The 15,757-nt window shown below is 41.9% G+C and overlaps 1 protein-coding gene across 2 annotated transcripts in view; it reads right to left on the reverse strand.

Annotated features, from left to right (window-relative positions):
- LOC147043490 (neurexin-2-like) overlaps nt 1–14,798 on the reverse strand; it is a 90,358-nt gene extending 75,560 nt beyond the window's left edge. For both annotated transcript variants that reach the window (XM_085935571.1, XM_085935570.1), the window contains exon 1: nt 14,490–14,798. The gene's annotated coding sequence lies outside the window, so the exon portion shown is untranslated. The remainder of the gene's footprint in view (nt 1–14,489) is intronic.
- Nucleotides 14,799–15,757: the final 959 nt, after the last annotated feature.

The raw sequence follows: 15,757 nt of genomic DNA on the forward strand, positions 1-15,757 counted from the left end.
GTAAGCAGCAATTTAATTTAAAAGCAGATGGATTTAATGGAGACTGTCATATTAAAAAAAAAAAAAAAAAAAGGTCCCAAAACACCATCATATGAACCAGAAAATGGGAAATAAACAAAGGAAAGCTGGGAAGCTGTGTTATTTTAGCCATCGAGGCACTTTGAAGATTTCATTCCGCCAACATTTACACAGCCGCAGATGATTTCAACAAAAAACACCCACACAATTATTATTTGCAGAAGTATGCCCTAGGCTGATACTGAATCTGTCAATTTCATTTTTGGTAAACACTGTCAAATACAAACAAATGCTTGGACATCGCTTTTTCTATATTTAACACCCTAAAATTGCATAATAACACAGCTCGGAAATTTACCATAACAATTCAGCTAAATCATTAAAGACATACGGCTTAACTTAATTAGATAGCGCAACATAACATCATGTAACATTATTGATCGAGAAACTTTAATTAACCTAACATGCAGATTTTTAGAATGTAAGAGCATAACTAGGGGAGAAAACACACACACACAAATACACAAACACTGCTTCCCTCACACAAATACACAAACACTGCTTCCCTCAGCTTTTTTTTTTTTTTTGCACACACTGATATTGCAATAAGGCAATTTAGTCATTTTGGCTCTCGAGCTCTTGGTAATCCTAGGCCTATCGAATCAATATACACAACACTCGGATCGGGGAACTTGACGATCTTAGGCCAGTCGAAGTGGTCAGAGGTCCGATAGTCAGTGATTGTGCATATGCAGATATTACACAGAGCCGTTCTAAAGCAGCGACGCGCAAAGCTGCGGGAAAATCGACAGCATGAATCCAAGCAGGTGGCTTGCATTGTGAGAATTTTTGGTAACATTTCAACAAACACAATGATGATCTAATAACACCACTTGGTAGAATCAATAGAATTGAAGAAGAAGAAGAAGAAGAAGAAGAAGAAGAAGAAAAAGGACTGTTTAGTGCAAACCCTAATGAGCAGGCCATCTATGATGGCAGTGGGACTTGGCAAACGACAAAAAGAATTATTTTTCTCTCAACCGACACACAGTTGGGGGAACTTTCACAACACAAACAGAATCCAATACATGAGGAGTATCCAAATGATGCTTTTAGAAAATCAAATATGACTAAGAGCTCTCAGTATGATGCAGCGTAGCGCAAATGAAAAGCACAGTGTTAAAAGAATACTTTTCCAACAATGGCAATCACCGCTGAGCAGCTGGCTTTTTAAAAGCAAAAATTTCCCCCCTCTTGGATCTCATTAGCTTGAGCTGCTGTCCTATCATGAATTGGTCACTGAGTGCTTATGAATACATATGACTGCATGTGAGTTGTTGCTCAAAAGGATCAATTGAGTTTCGATGACAACCGCACAGGGGTACGTGATTTTAAGTGAAAAGCGTTGTTGAAGAAACTTCTGAACTGTGAACGCTTTGTTTTGTAATTTGAAGCTTGCCGTGTAATATTTCAAAAGACTGCATCATTTTGCTCTGCACGATTATTGGACCCAAACAATTTAGCTCAACTCTTTTTACTCATCAATTTTGCCATGGAAGAGCGGCGGAGGTTGATTATGCTGGCGTCCTTTAAATGGAGTCTGCGAGACTATGAAAGCAATTACAATCCGCCTATAAGGTGAGCGAGCGCTTGGTAATGACACCGAGGCGAAGTGAAAGCTTGAACCCGTTAAGTGAGCATGACCTCACCACCGATTGTGGTACAGCCAACAAGACAATGCAGATGACTGAAAAAGAGAAACAAGAAAGAAACAGACAAAATTCGTCACGATGAATAATTGATGTAAACGGCAACATGCAATAACGATACATACATTTAATTATCCATATTAACTCTGTTGTAGTCAGATATGGAACAAAGAGAGATGACCTACATATTTACTTTGAATTCAAAATATCATACACATTTTTTTTTTCTGTCGCGGGAATCACTCTTTGAATTACATTTTCTTCTCCGTAATTTGCTGCTCGCCATTGTTTCAGCTTCCAATTTCATTAAAGCGACATCGTTTTGCTTTGATTGCTGTCTCGCGCCGAATCATTTACAAGGCTTTCTAATTGTTTAAGTAATTTGGCGCAACTGGGAATTGATTGCTTCGTCCGAGTTTAAGAGAAGATCTGTCCATTTTGTGGGCTATTCAAACATGCATCTGCCTTCAGGTCCGCAGCACAGACTATATTTACTCGCTCATATTTAATCAGGCTTCCCTGCGAGACGGTGCGCATGCAGAAAACTTGCTCTCCCAAGAGGTCCACAATAGCTGCTTACACAAAGTTATCAGATGGACTCAAAGTGCGAGCGTGTGCATTAATGGGTATTTTTAAACATGGTCCTGATGCTACTTTTTAAGCAAGTTGTTAATCTCTAATTAGTATGGATGTTTGTATAGGGTTGAAGACAAAGCATGACCACAAAGCTTCAAAGTCCAAACGTTGTCAGGATTTTTTGCCTTTTGAGAGCAATATCCTTGAAGATAGTTGAGAAGCATGCAGTCAAGCGTATCAGAAACAGCCAACATCTATCAAAGCACTTTTCAAAGCCAAAGTGTTTTTCATCAGGCAACCCTGTAATAAACAAAGATAACTCTAAAGATACGAGGTAGTGGGTACCATGGGTGCTTCTGTTTACTAATCCTTTCCTTGTTGTTCCCGCTTCTCGACGGAGCCTATTATGAGACTATAGAGACATTTGCAATATTATTTAGGTCACTTGAGGAAGAATTTTTTGAAGGTCTGCCATGTATATAGAGTGTGTTTTGACAGAAATGTCACTGTGGTGGTTCCATGTCCACGTGTTATTTTGATTGCCTAATAGAACAAGCTGTAAGTGCAATGCTATTAAAAAAAAAACACACACAATCATAAACACAGACACTATAAATACTGACCATTATTACTACTTTTGTATGGAGGTGAATTTACAATGAATTTGGGTGCCTATTTTCATTCATCTTTGAATGAATTTCAAATATATTCTTGTGAGAACATTATATTAGGTCTCAGTAACGCTAAAATGACAAATGCTATCGCAAAGAATTGACATATCATTTTTAATCAACAAAAATAAAAAAAGAGAAATATGAGAGCTTCTCGACCACTAAGAAAAAGAAAGTTGAGTAGCAATTGTTTTGCATATATAAATAGGACACACTTGAAAACATAAGCAGGCGGAAGGCAGCAGGGGGTTGTCACTCAGGCCATGCTTATGCCCAGCGGAACAGCAGCTCTGCTCCAAGGACAACACCCGCCGCCCTCCACCCTGCAGCACACGGGATGAAGCCACAGAAGGGTGCTCAGCTGTGCGCCATTGCTCCAGCAAGCTGCTAACTCGCCTGAGCCCAGCTGAAGCTTCTCACCGTGGAAAGCCGAAGCTTAGAAAAAGCGCCACAGTGAGCTATTATTGTTCTAGGTTGGACCAAATTTGGCCAATGTTCCTTTGAGGTAAAAGTGTGAAACACCTAAGGCTTTGCCTTTGACATTTTAAATACATCAAAAAGCTTGAAAATGACTGATCATTTAGGAAAATGAATGACTCTGTTCCCAGTACTGTATATATAATATACATAAACCTTGGAGACGTAATGAGAGCATGTGCTTTCAAATGTATGTCATGTTGCAAAGAACATTCCCCGTCTCCTACCAGCTTTATGAATCTTACATGTTCTCCCCTTTATGGCTTCTGCAGTCCTCGTTTTTTTTTGTTTTTTTTCATTCAAGGTGTGGCGAAGCAAACACATCCCTACGGCTCAATCTTTTATGATGGGGCATTTTTGCGGTATGGCTTCAATTACTTGAAGGTGTTTTGGGGGAGGGGGGTGGGCGATTGGGCGAGGAGGTGCGGGAACCGAAGTGCCTGCCTTGTTGTTGTTCTTTCCAAGATGACAGATGGGTTATTTTGGTTATGACTACTATTGCTGTGTCAAGAGTAGCGCTTGGAGATGCATCATCTTCTTTTTTTTTTTTTATAGCCATGTCAATCAAAAGGTAGGATCAATATTACTCAGACTACAATGACAAGCATAATATATCTCACATTGGAATATTGCTTGCTTCGAAGATGTGTGACCAATGAAAATTCGTTTTGCTGAATCAACACTGGGAGTTAATGAAATCGGTAATTGCTAATGATGTTTTAAAACAGGTGTATCATGCTTGCAAGCGCTTCAAAAACAAGAGAAAATTATTCGGATAAATATATGGATATTTTTTTAATTAGTGTGTCTGTTAACTGGAAGTTGAAGCGATACAATTAGCATTCAGCTGCATCGCAGGCAGCCTTCATCATTCGCCATTATTCTCCTCCTCATCATCATCCACTTGACCATTAAATTCACTTCTCTAGATCTGCTATTCTGCTGTTTTACAAGATGATTTAATGCGATCCAACACAAGGGCAGTAAAAATATGCCTGAATAAAAGATAATAATGACGTATTGACCTGCGATTAAACTGAAAGCTGTTTAACATTTTTCTTTGCATGGAGTCTATTTCACCATGTGCTCTGGAGATGGCGATCTTCTTATGATTGACGATATTGATTATCGGTGTAAAGGATTGATTTAGAAAATGGAGGAGTTACACAAAGTACAAATATGTCAAATTCGATTTCAATACAATAAGAAAGTATTTGCACTCTAGACTACAAGACGGTTGACGCGTCACCTTGTTGCTATTTTATGAATTTCTAGCAGTATGTAATTGTTTATTAAAATACGCAAAGAAAATAAATCCATCTGTTCCAGTCCCATACACGTATTTTTTTTTTTTTTTACACACACACACACAACGAAGAACAGAAAGACGGGCAAGAATACCAATCCCTTTTAAGTATATCAAAGTATACTGGAAGTACTGTATATGTAGGCCGTATAGCGAGCGCGTGTGTGCGTTTAAGTGTGTGTGCCAGCATTCCAAGAGGCGCAGAGCATTGGAACAGCTGACATTTTCACAAACCAGTAAGCCAGGTAATTGAGTAGCTAAGTGCACAACACTTGCTACAAGCATAAACAGACTTCTGCGCACACTACCTCATTAAGTAAATGCAAATGTTCTGTAGGTATACTACAGGAAAAACTGCCACATGCATCTGCTCACAATTGCAGCATACACCGAAGATGCACAAAAATATAGACGACGGCGAGGACAGAAAACATCATCGAGTATTTTCGTTTGTACGTGTTATCAATGCCTCGGCATCGCACCTTTTAAACAGCTAAGATTGTCGCTATGTGTCCAAGCTTCAAGGCCTTGGTTAAGTGGATCTCAGCCCAGACGGATCCATCATTGAGATTCGCTCAGCCCTTCATTCCTCCTTTGTGTCAGATGTATTTGTCTTGAGTACGTAATGAAAAGAGTGCCCTATTCAATTTGAGCATGCTATGATGCTAATAATGGAGAGCAGGGTGGTGGTGAGTAGCCACACTTAAGGCTCACACTGCGAAGCTAAAAGGAGGGAAAGGGTGAGAAACTGTTGTGTCATTAGCGCAACATTTTTTTTTTGGGGAAGTTGCAAACAAAAGCTTGCCGATCCTTCAGAATAGCAAATTTCTCTTCTATGCAGTATATCTGGTTTGGTATGACTCACTAGGAGGAAGAAATAGATAGATGGACTCCTCTCCTCACAAGCAGTGGGGCAAAAAAAAACAAAAAAAACATAAAAGCTTGGCCTGAGGTGGCACTAGAGGACAGGTTGTGTCAAACTAGTTTACCCTCTGCGCAGCTGCCACAGTGCCGCATCTCAGAGTCGCCACGACATCGTCCCCCGCCGCTCGGCTGCATGATGGATGCTCTGAAATTTCATTGCTATTGTGTGTCGCTAGTTGAATTGTTTGGGTGACAAGAGCTCACAATTATAAAGAAAGAAATATTTATAGATTCTGTTCATCGAGGTAACATTTAAAATGGCCGTCTCAATAGTTTTCAAAGTGTCCACTTAAGGCTGCTGTGAAGACACAATTCAGAAAAAAAAAAAAACAGTTAGGACAGCTGCTCATCCATTTTCTGTCCTGCTTAACCCCGGAAGGGTAAAAGTCTAACAAACATGTTTTTAGAATGAGGGAGCAAAGCGACGAGCTGGAGAAAGAACATGCAAACCCAACACGGGGAGGCCACAGCCCGTAATCAAAGTCAGAACTGGGAGGCAGAGGTGCTAACCGCCTCAGCAGTTAGGTCATGTGTATTTGAATTCATGCACAATCAAAGATATAATTATGTCGGATTCCTACTAATTACGATGCATTACTGCTTGCAAGATTCTCGTGAGAACAATCTCATTAGTGCCATTGAGCAACAGCTCACACAGGTTCAGTATGGGTAAACATCGCCCCCCACACCACAACCACCACTGGCAAAAAATGGAAGATCTCACTTTAAACCTGGAGGGAGTATTTGGGGAATAGAAATCTCCTGTGATACTGAATTAAAACTAAGAGTAGATACTTATCATTTTAATGAGCAAAAACACAGTTGGAGAGTTCACATTTACAAGAGATCAACATCTACTTCTTTCAAAGAGCCTCATTGGAATTACCAACATGCAAATGGTGTAAAACGTACCCACCACGAACGCATGCCCCTGTGACTTTGACTACATGTGACAGTTCCTTCCCACTCAATTCAGGAGGAGGACCAAAAGCTGCTGAAACGTCATCGTCCACAAGAACAATCTAAATCAATCCACGTGCCGTGAATTAAGATTCTCGTCAAGAAACTTTCAAAAATGTGGGCCTGGAAAAATCCGATGAGACAAGCGGTTCCTCCTGCACTCGGACGGGATCCATCATTGGCTAGCTGGCTCAGGCTTTTTTCCTCCCTTTCATGCAGTACACTGCTAATGATGGGAATGTTTGCCCTTGAAATCTCAGTTAATAAGCAGCTATGCTATGACATCCGCGATTAGATCATCCGGCGCTGTCACATCTCATCCCGAGGAGAATGCCACCAGACAAAATTGAGGGTGGGCGCCAGCGAGCGTTCTTTCTGCTTCTGCCTTCCTTCCTTCTTTCACACATGTACACACAAGCACTTCAGAAAGCATCTTTGGTTCCTTCCCCAGAACCTCCAACACGTGCCGACCCGGCGAGAGCTGACACAGAGTCTGACGTGCAGTCTCCTGACGCAGGTAAGATTGCTCTCGACAAATGCCTTTATAGACAAAGCAGCCGTGGGCAAGGATAAGATTGAGTTTGCTTCGATGAGACTCCTGATGCATATACAACGATGAATTAGCATGAATGTGTTCCCCATGAGTGACGCCTGCAGACGGAGGGAGGGTTGGAAATAAATGGCTACCGCACTATTTACCACACATCTCCTGCGTCGCCGTCACTTGGCCATCTATGTGTGACAGGCCCGCATCGAGCACAGTGGAGATCAGCGTGACGGATGGATGGCCAGGCAGCTGTTAAAATCTCTTGATTCCAAGTCCAGACTGCTGTGCCACTCCATGAGCAATTGCATCCGCTTGAAAATGCCATCCACCTTAAAGTGACAGGGGGAAGGGGGGGGGGGGGGGGGGGGGGCGGTTCTCCGGGCCCAACATTAAGGGTGATGGCCCAAAACATCTAGCCCTGTATAGTCATAATATATGTTTCAATAATTAGTTCGTAATTATATGTATTTTTTTTAGGGCCTTTAAAATAGAGTTCTTTTTTTTTTTCAATTTTTATTTTGCTTGACAAGAAAAAAAAATGCGAGGGCAACTCTTCCTTCCCGAGGAGCAGTGGTTCTACTCTGGGCAATTTGTCAGCAAAGTATACATTTTCTGGCCTGTCACTGGGACTACTGGAGGCGCATCATGCGTCAAAAAAACCTGGGAAGCCAAGCAGCAATATGGCGAGCATGTGTGTATGTATTATATTTGTCAACTACGGGTCAGGCATACAAGTGAATATTTCCATTTACAGTATTTTTTTTTCAGCGCAAGACGTACACTATCGCAGGAACTGAATTTTTGTTCGAAGTAATACATTGTTGTCGTGTAAACGTACCTAGACATTGTTGTACACTACACAGCTCTCATTCCTCCCCGGAGAGAGGAGTGTGGATATTAGCGAGAGATGAATGCCTGCACCAGTGAAGGTGTCTGGAATAAAAGAGAAAGATTCATTGAGAGATCTGCAACACAGATAGCAGGTGACCTCAGGAGCACCGCAGATTTGACGTGGGTTCAATTCAAAAAGTACTTTGAGTGAGAGCCCAACCTGCAGTCGAGTCGAGTCTTTCGTTATTTAAACTTCAAAGTTAGTTGTCACTTGGCACTGTGTTTTGTGTCATGTGACAGAGATAAAGTGTTTTATCTCAATGACAGACTGCCGAGGTGCATTTGCTTGTTTGTTTTCGTGTTTCAGCTCGAGACACCGGTCGGTGATTATTCGTTGTGAACAAAGGTAGTTAGAGAGATAAGAAAATGATACCATAACTCGGCCATACACATTTGCGAGCGCATCTATTTCTTATTGTAGATTGGAGACTTGTTTTCTAGTGGTCTTCGGAGGCCCGTAACTGCATAATGTATACGGTAGGCAGGTAATATTGTGTTTTATGTCTCTACGGGCACTGATAATGCTGCCTGAGCACATTTTGGTCCGTGGTGCAATTTTCGGTTTCCTTTCCTCAAGCTGTCATCCAGTAACAACGATGGATGAGCTGTAATGTTTGCAACGTGACACGGCTCCCGGAGTGGTGCAATCTGAATCAAGCTAAGTGCTTTAACACTTTAACCATTAACTGCACACACACATATGTACATTTAATATGGCCAGTTTGTTTTTAAATAGTTCCTCAAGGGGATTTATTTAACGCATTATTCTGGACATTGTTTTGGTTTAGCTCGAACGGAAAAGTGCAATTTAGAGTGGTGCATACCGAGTAAATTATATCTGTGAAGGTTTAGTTTGCCCTACATGTTTTAATTGGTCTTTTGGAGCCCAAAAAACAAGTACAACTGTCTGTCCTGCAAGTGACTGAATGTAAAATAGAATTTATTTTGGGCAAATGTCCCGGGGGTAAACCACACTTTGAAAAATTTTGTGTCAGCTTGATTTATTTTCTGTATCTTGATTAAGAACTGGTCCATAACATGAGGATCTGAGTATGATTATGTATTGTCCACAATTCATGGGCAGCTGTTGCTGGCTGGTAGCTAGTAAGGGAACCCCAAGAGGCAGCAGCTAGTGGTCCGTATCAATAACACAACTGGAACTAGCTCAGTATTGGGAAGTCTCCTTAATTGGCGCCCCCCCCCCCCCTCCCCCTACGAGCAGGCTTGTTGGAATACACCAACAAAATGGCACACAACAGCATATCTGCTAAGTTGAAATGTTAATGGAAAAGTAAGGTAGGGAAATTTGTCTCAAAATTTTACTGCACATTATTATCTAACATTAGTTAAACAACAGACCAGCTGACAAACTAATTGCAACCTAGCAATATCTGAATTTGTTCACTCAGAACAGTTCATTAACTACGTTGCAGTCTATAATGGTCCTACCTTGTGTTTGAAATTGCAAGATCTTTTACAACATATGTTTCCTTTCATTTTCTGCTATAGACCAAATGTTGTATTAAACAATACAAGTAATAAATGTAATGTATATAATGTAATGAATGGACGCCATTATTGCAGATGGTCCCGCCGAGCCTACTTACATCTCTGTGCAATTTAGAGTCTTCAATTAACGTAATAAACATGTTTTAGAACGTGGGTGGAAACCTGATTGCACAGAGAAAATGCACAAAAGCACTAGGAGGGACCACATCTAACGCCAGATTTAAATTTAAATCTCCTGATTGCGAGGCGGACAGGCTCGCCATAATACCACCATGCTCGCTCGACTTCAATTGTTAAACATCAGGTGTTCACGTCTATACACGTACTTATTTCCGTTCTTGAGTGTTAGGAAAACACCATTGCAAAGATTGCGAGTGTGTTCTTGTTATGTTACGAATGAATTAATGAATACCTGAAATACAAAGTATTAGTACTGCGACACATGCTTTGGTTTGTTTGCCGCTAGTCTTTTTAATACTACTTCCCCCCGAGAAAGAGTCGCGCTGCTTAAAAGTCCCTGGATATTTACTGTAAGTACGGTAATAGTCACGTCGACTTTCTAATGTGAAGCGAAAGTACAGCGTTAACAGCCAGTATGGAAATGGCAGCTTTATCAGGAAGGCGTCACTTTTAGTCGACAGAATGTCACCGTACACACTTGTGACATTCTGCGAATACATTAACACTTGTTGGCGTGTCTGGAGATTAGGGAATCTAGATACATTCTAGGCAATGAAGTAACTGGATTCTGCTTTGTGTCATGAGGAGAAAACGCAGAGATGAATTTTCCTGCAATGGTTATTTAAAAGGCTGAGAATTTCTTTTATCTCGTTATTATATGGCAAATGTGAAAGCAGGACATCTAGACTTGACAATCTAGTGGTCGCCCAAACTAGTAAGTATTATTGGCTCAATGCTTCATAAAGTGAACTAATACACTGGATGGATTGTCGCAGCGATGATTTATGAAATGTATAAAAAAAATACACAATATTCCAAATGTACCCTTTAGAGCACTGCTGTGACAACATGCAATTACGAACCATTTAATGTACTCCTTAGTTTAAAAAATGATGTTGAATATCTCGTGAATAAATCATATCATATAAATCTGTTTTGTAGTCAGTACAAGAACATTTTAAATGTGTTTGTGATCAGGAATATGAGAAGTAACAAAGGCTTCGAATGGCTAATTTAAACCATCATACATAATGATTGCCAGACAATGGCGCTGCAAGTAAGAACGCACTCACAATGCCATTGACCGCACGTTGTTCGAGGACCGGCACACCTGTGGTTACATTGATGCTTGCAAGTAGGCAAATGGGAGGCACTGGAGTAAAAAGGCAGGTGCCAGAAAAAGGCAAATAAATCAGTCAACAAAGTGGCAAGGACATTCCGGTGCCAGGTGTTAAACGTGGCCCCAGAGCTACATCTGCTCCTGGTAGGAGACTACATGTGTTTCTGCTGTAGCCAATCAGCTTGCACTTCAGCAGTCACCCTAACTATCCGACGTCGGATGCTGCAGCTTCCTGAACGGCAGGACGATGAATTGTCAGCAATTACATGGGAGCTGAAACCAGACGATGATAGAAAAAGGTTCAAGTTACCCTCCTTCTTCAATCTACTTCCTGGGCTGTCAAATCCACTAAAATAACCCCGCATACTCTTACTTAAACAGATTCATGCTACTGAATAAATAATTAACGTGCCAAACATAAAAAAAAAAAAAAATGCATATCCATTTCAATCTCTTGCCACTAATGTTTTTCCTAATACCCCGCATTGTATGCAGTCAGAATCTGATTGGGGAGATACTTGCCAAGTCCAAAATCAGTGACTCATGCTGGAATTGTTCTTCAACGACATTGCTGCCATCATTTCTCCTCGTATGACAGGCCGAGATGTGCCAAGTTGAGCTGAATCCCGAGTAGGAGTGAGCTAACAGAAAATTACAGGCTGGGCGTGCTTCATTCCACCTACTAGAACACCTGTCTGGAAATAACAGGCAATTTCCCAGATACTAAATGATGGTATCATCGGAGCATTGTACAAATCTGGCAAAACAGTATACGAGTGCACACTGTATAGCCGACATTGTAGACTTGATTGCTTGAAAAGCTTGGAGCTAATCTGGAAAACAAGTGGCATAATGACCCAGATTGCAAGGCAACCTACAGTACACGCTGCGGGTGTCGTGGTTCTGACTTCAGGGCTTCTGGCTACATTGTGTGGATAAGACTATTTCATTTGAGCCCAAATAAAGCGCAAATCCTACACTCGCCCAAGGTGTAGCTAGACAAAGATCTCGACAGTGACCTTTTTTTGTGTGTGTGTGTGTGTGTGTCTTCACCATCCAGGGACATAATCCCTGTTTGGCCGTGCAGCTGGCATGCAATTGAGTCACGCGTCAGCCCTGATTAGAAGCAGCAGTGGTCCGCGGGCCCCATTCCTCTGCCAGAGCCAGGAGAGGGAAAGGCCAGGGCCACCGCATCCAGTCTGCGGATGTGACCTTGATGGGCTATGATAGAGAGGAAGCGACACAATTCGCAATGCCACACAATATCTGTAACCTTCTACTGCCTGCGCGAGCCACTGAACAATGCCAGACACACACACACACAAAAACACACACACACACACACAATGTGTCAACTCTGCCCCGCGATTAATTCTCGCAGTCTCCTCCTTCGTGCCATCCAATCATCCATCTCTCTTTGCATATTGGCTGCTGCCTTTGTGTGAGGTATCTTCATTTCAAATATGATTTCCTTTTCATGCTCAGCAGCTGCTCTGCTAATTTAAAAGCCATCGTGGATTAAAGGGAGTCCACATACTATTCGTTCAAATTCTATGATCCATCCATCCATCCATCCATCCATCCATCCACCCAACCCACACTGTTACGATGTTGACAGATGTTATTATTGGAGAGTCAGAACAGAGCAGTCTAGTGTTAAAGACTCTTCTGCAAGAGCAGAATATTTACTGAGTGGTCAGTGGTGCAATATTGTGTTGTGTCATATTAGAGCTGATATGGACAAAAAAAGCAAACAAATGTGTTCTGAGCTGAAATAGACACTGTGCAGGGAGCATGACTGTTGGGAAAGCAAGTTCAACAAACACAAAAAGCCAGCTGTTATTGGACAGCAAATTAAATATATCCAAATACTCCAAGCTCGACTTTTTTCTTACCATACGGCCGCTCTCATTTAGGAGAGTGCACTTAAAAGGAGATTTGCTTTTAAACAAGTGCGTTACTGAACCCAGAAGACAACGAGTAGTGTAGCCAAGCAGAATAGATGTGTTCTACAACAGAACTGCCATGCAAAACAGATTCACTGAAGACACGAGAGGGTAGGGGGGGGGGGGTTGGTGCTGGATTACCCAATTCAGGTGGACAGGAAATCAGCTCTGCCCTGTGAGAAATCCTCCTCACTCTGGTGAAATGCAATGTGCTGTCGTTGGAGTCAAATTTGCATAGCAAATATGGGAGAAGCAGGAAGGAACAGCAGGATGCATGGAAGAATTATGTGAGGCGTTACCAGCTCTTTGACAGATCAGGAGAATGACTTTATATGCCCACGGAGGTAGGGTATAATGCACTTTCTCCTATGATTTTTACTTGAGTATTTCATCTTCTGCTCGTTACTTTTTAAAAAAAAAATCTATTGTTGTATAGCAGTGTAATGAATCTGAAATTCTGGGAGTATTTTAGCCAAAGCGCCTTTAAGAGGCGTGGCCTAGTGAGTGAAAGATCTCTGATGCCAGCTGAGATTTGCCGTGCGACGTGCTTAGATGGGTGTGAGCAATCTTCTCATTGCTCTTTGCAAATGTTCACCATTTTGCATTTGACCGTTTGTCCTTTTTAATAAACAAGTGGACGTGGACTTGCACGCATAATTTAAAAATAATAATTAGCTGGTCCAAAACCTCAGAAGTTAAGATCCCGCCATATAATAGTTAGACAACTTTTTTTTTGTAATAATTGTGCGATTCACTTCAGTTTCTCAATAAAACCCAAACTAAAAAACATCTCACATTTACTGACAGCCGCCCACGTTTGTGTTTCCTATTTTTTATATACACAAAACGAAACCAATTGGATGTTGAAACTCCACTGCACGCCTCGTGCGTGGCCTCACCCTGCTGAACTGACACCACATGGAGGCAGGCAGCAGCTGCTTCCTATATGGAGGCGTACATGCTAGGATGGAGCTTTTAAATTCTTATCAGAGCCCAGGTTTTGCCAATTTTGCGAGGAAAAAAAACATGAGTGGTACTTTCTCCAACCTCTATCTTGGCAGCTCGTCTTTTCCCCACAGAACACCCCCCCTCAATAATAAATAGGCTACCAGCAGCATCTGAGGAAGCCTGCATGCAGCACCTTCACCTCACTTTTAGGCCAAATGAAGACATGCCATGAACATGTGCATCATGAACACAATGGGAGCCCCTGGCACCCGTTCACGCTGGTGGCTGAAGCCTTGATGAAAACCATCACCCAGCTCTATCGGGGCACTGCATGTCTCCACTCTCCAGGCATGCAATTAATACGCGACCTCAACCTGCTTGTGCTCATTTTAGGGCGCACGCTCTTCCCCAACATTGATTTAAAAAAAAAACAAAAAAACACCTGCCTTAGAATTGGATCACGTCTGCCTTTTTTTATTTATTTTTAAGCACGAGTTTTTAACCATGGGTATTTATGTATAAAGAAGGGAAAAAAAAGTGTAAATAATTGGTAGAATTGAAATAGCCCGCAGCAATAACAACTCCATACAAAGCTGACATTGAAAAGACATGCAAACCAAAAACCCGGGTGCGATTTTGCTGCGTTCAAGCTCATTAAGAAGCTTCATTTTTGCGGCTTGAGTGTGGGAGGTGCGCGATGTCGTTACCTGTGCCTCAGCCGGCGATCCCACACACAAGCGAAGGGTTGCTTTTTTTTTTTTTGTATTCCGGCCGGCCAAAGACAGCGGTGGAGGGGAGGTGGGATGGGGAAAAAAAATCCCGTATCAAGGTGAGATAAAAACAGCTGCAGGAAAAGAAGCGTTATTAATCTTCAGAGTGATGCTGGTCGTTCTTATCGGTTGTATGCGCGGAGAAAGGCGAGAGCAAGGGAAGCCCCGTGCCGCTCCGTGCAGACAAAGATTCTTCCTCGCCACCGCAGCATCCTCCTCCTCCTCCTCCTCAGCATTGGGGGCCGCCTTTCCCCTGACACTTGATGCTAACAGTTGGCGAGGTAGCTCGGCCGGGTTGAGGGCGCGGTCAGCCGTCGTGGACCAATGGAGCTGATCCCACCACATCAACAAGCAGTGGGGTTGCCATGGAGGATTTGGATGGAGCGTTCAAGCACTGGCTGTGCAGGGTGCATGTTTGTCCTCCATTCTAGCACAAGTTGGGTTCGTCTGATAAGAAAAAACAAAAACATACCCATTACTTGAAAACTAGGTTCTGATGAAGTACATGCAAGTATCAGTTTTGGATTACACTCTATGCTACATTAAGCCACCGTTATTTGCCCTGGCCCGCCGCAAGTCCATGTCTTGCTTAAAATAACAAAAAACACCACTCAACAACTCCACTACTAAAAAAAAAATCAACAATCTATATTAGTTCAATTTAAGATGAACACACTTCAAAGAATTCTGTAATCTCCACCAACAACCCATGCTAAACCCAATTCCTCCCCTTGACACTCTTTAACAGCAATTACTTTGCAGGCAGGGTTTGGCGCCATCTTGTGGCAGCTTAGTGTGCCACCAACAGACAACAAAAACTGCAAATAGGTGAGTTTTCACAGAGAATATTTACACCTAATTTAGAGACTTCAATAAACTGAACATGCATGTTTCGGGCTAAAATGGGAGGAAGATTTAGTATCCGGAGAATGCAAACTCTAAAGGCTGGAATGAAATCAATGTCATTTAAGAAGTGATTTGGCCGGGGAAAAAAGCTTACAATATCTGCTAAAAGTGTAGGAAAAAAATCTATTTCTGTATAAACGTTCTTCAAAAATGAAAAGAAGAAAGCAGCTCCATTCAGCAAGAAATATTGAGTAGATCGGGACACATACACAGTAGGCTGGATCGCGCTTGTGGGCTTTTCGTTTCACACCTTTGATTTATCTTTCAATCAACATGCATGATTGTGGAATGTGGGAGGA

The sequence above is a fragment of the Syngnathus leptorhynchus genome, chromosome 17, assembly GCF_054491065.1.
Source record: "Syngnathus leptorhynchus isolate UIUO chromosome 17, UIUO_Slep, whole genome shotgun sequence".
NCBI lineage: Eukaryota > Metazoa > Chordata > Actinopteri > Syngnathiformes > Syngnathidae > Syngnathus > Syngnathus leptorhynchus.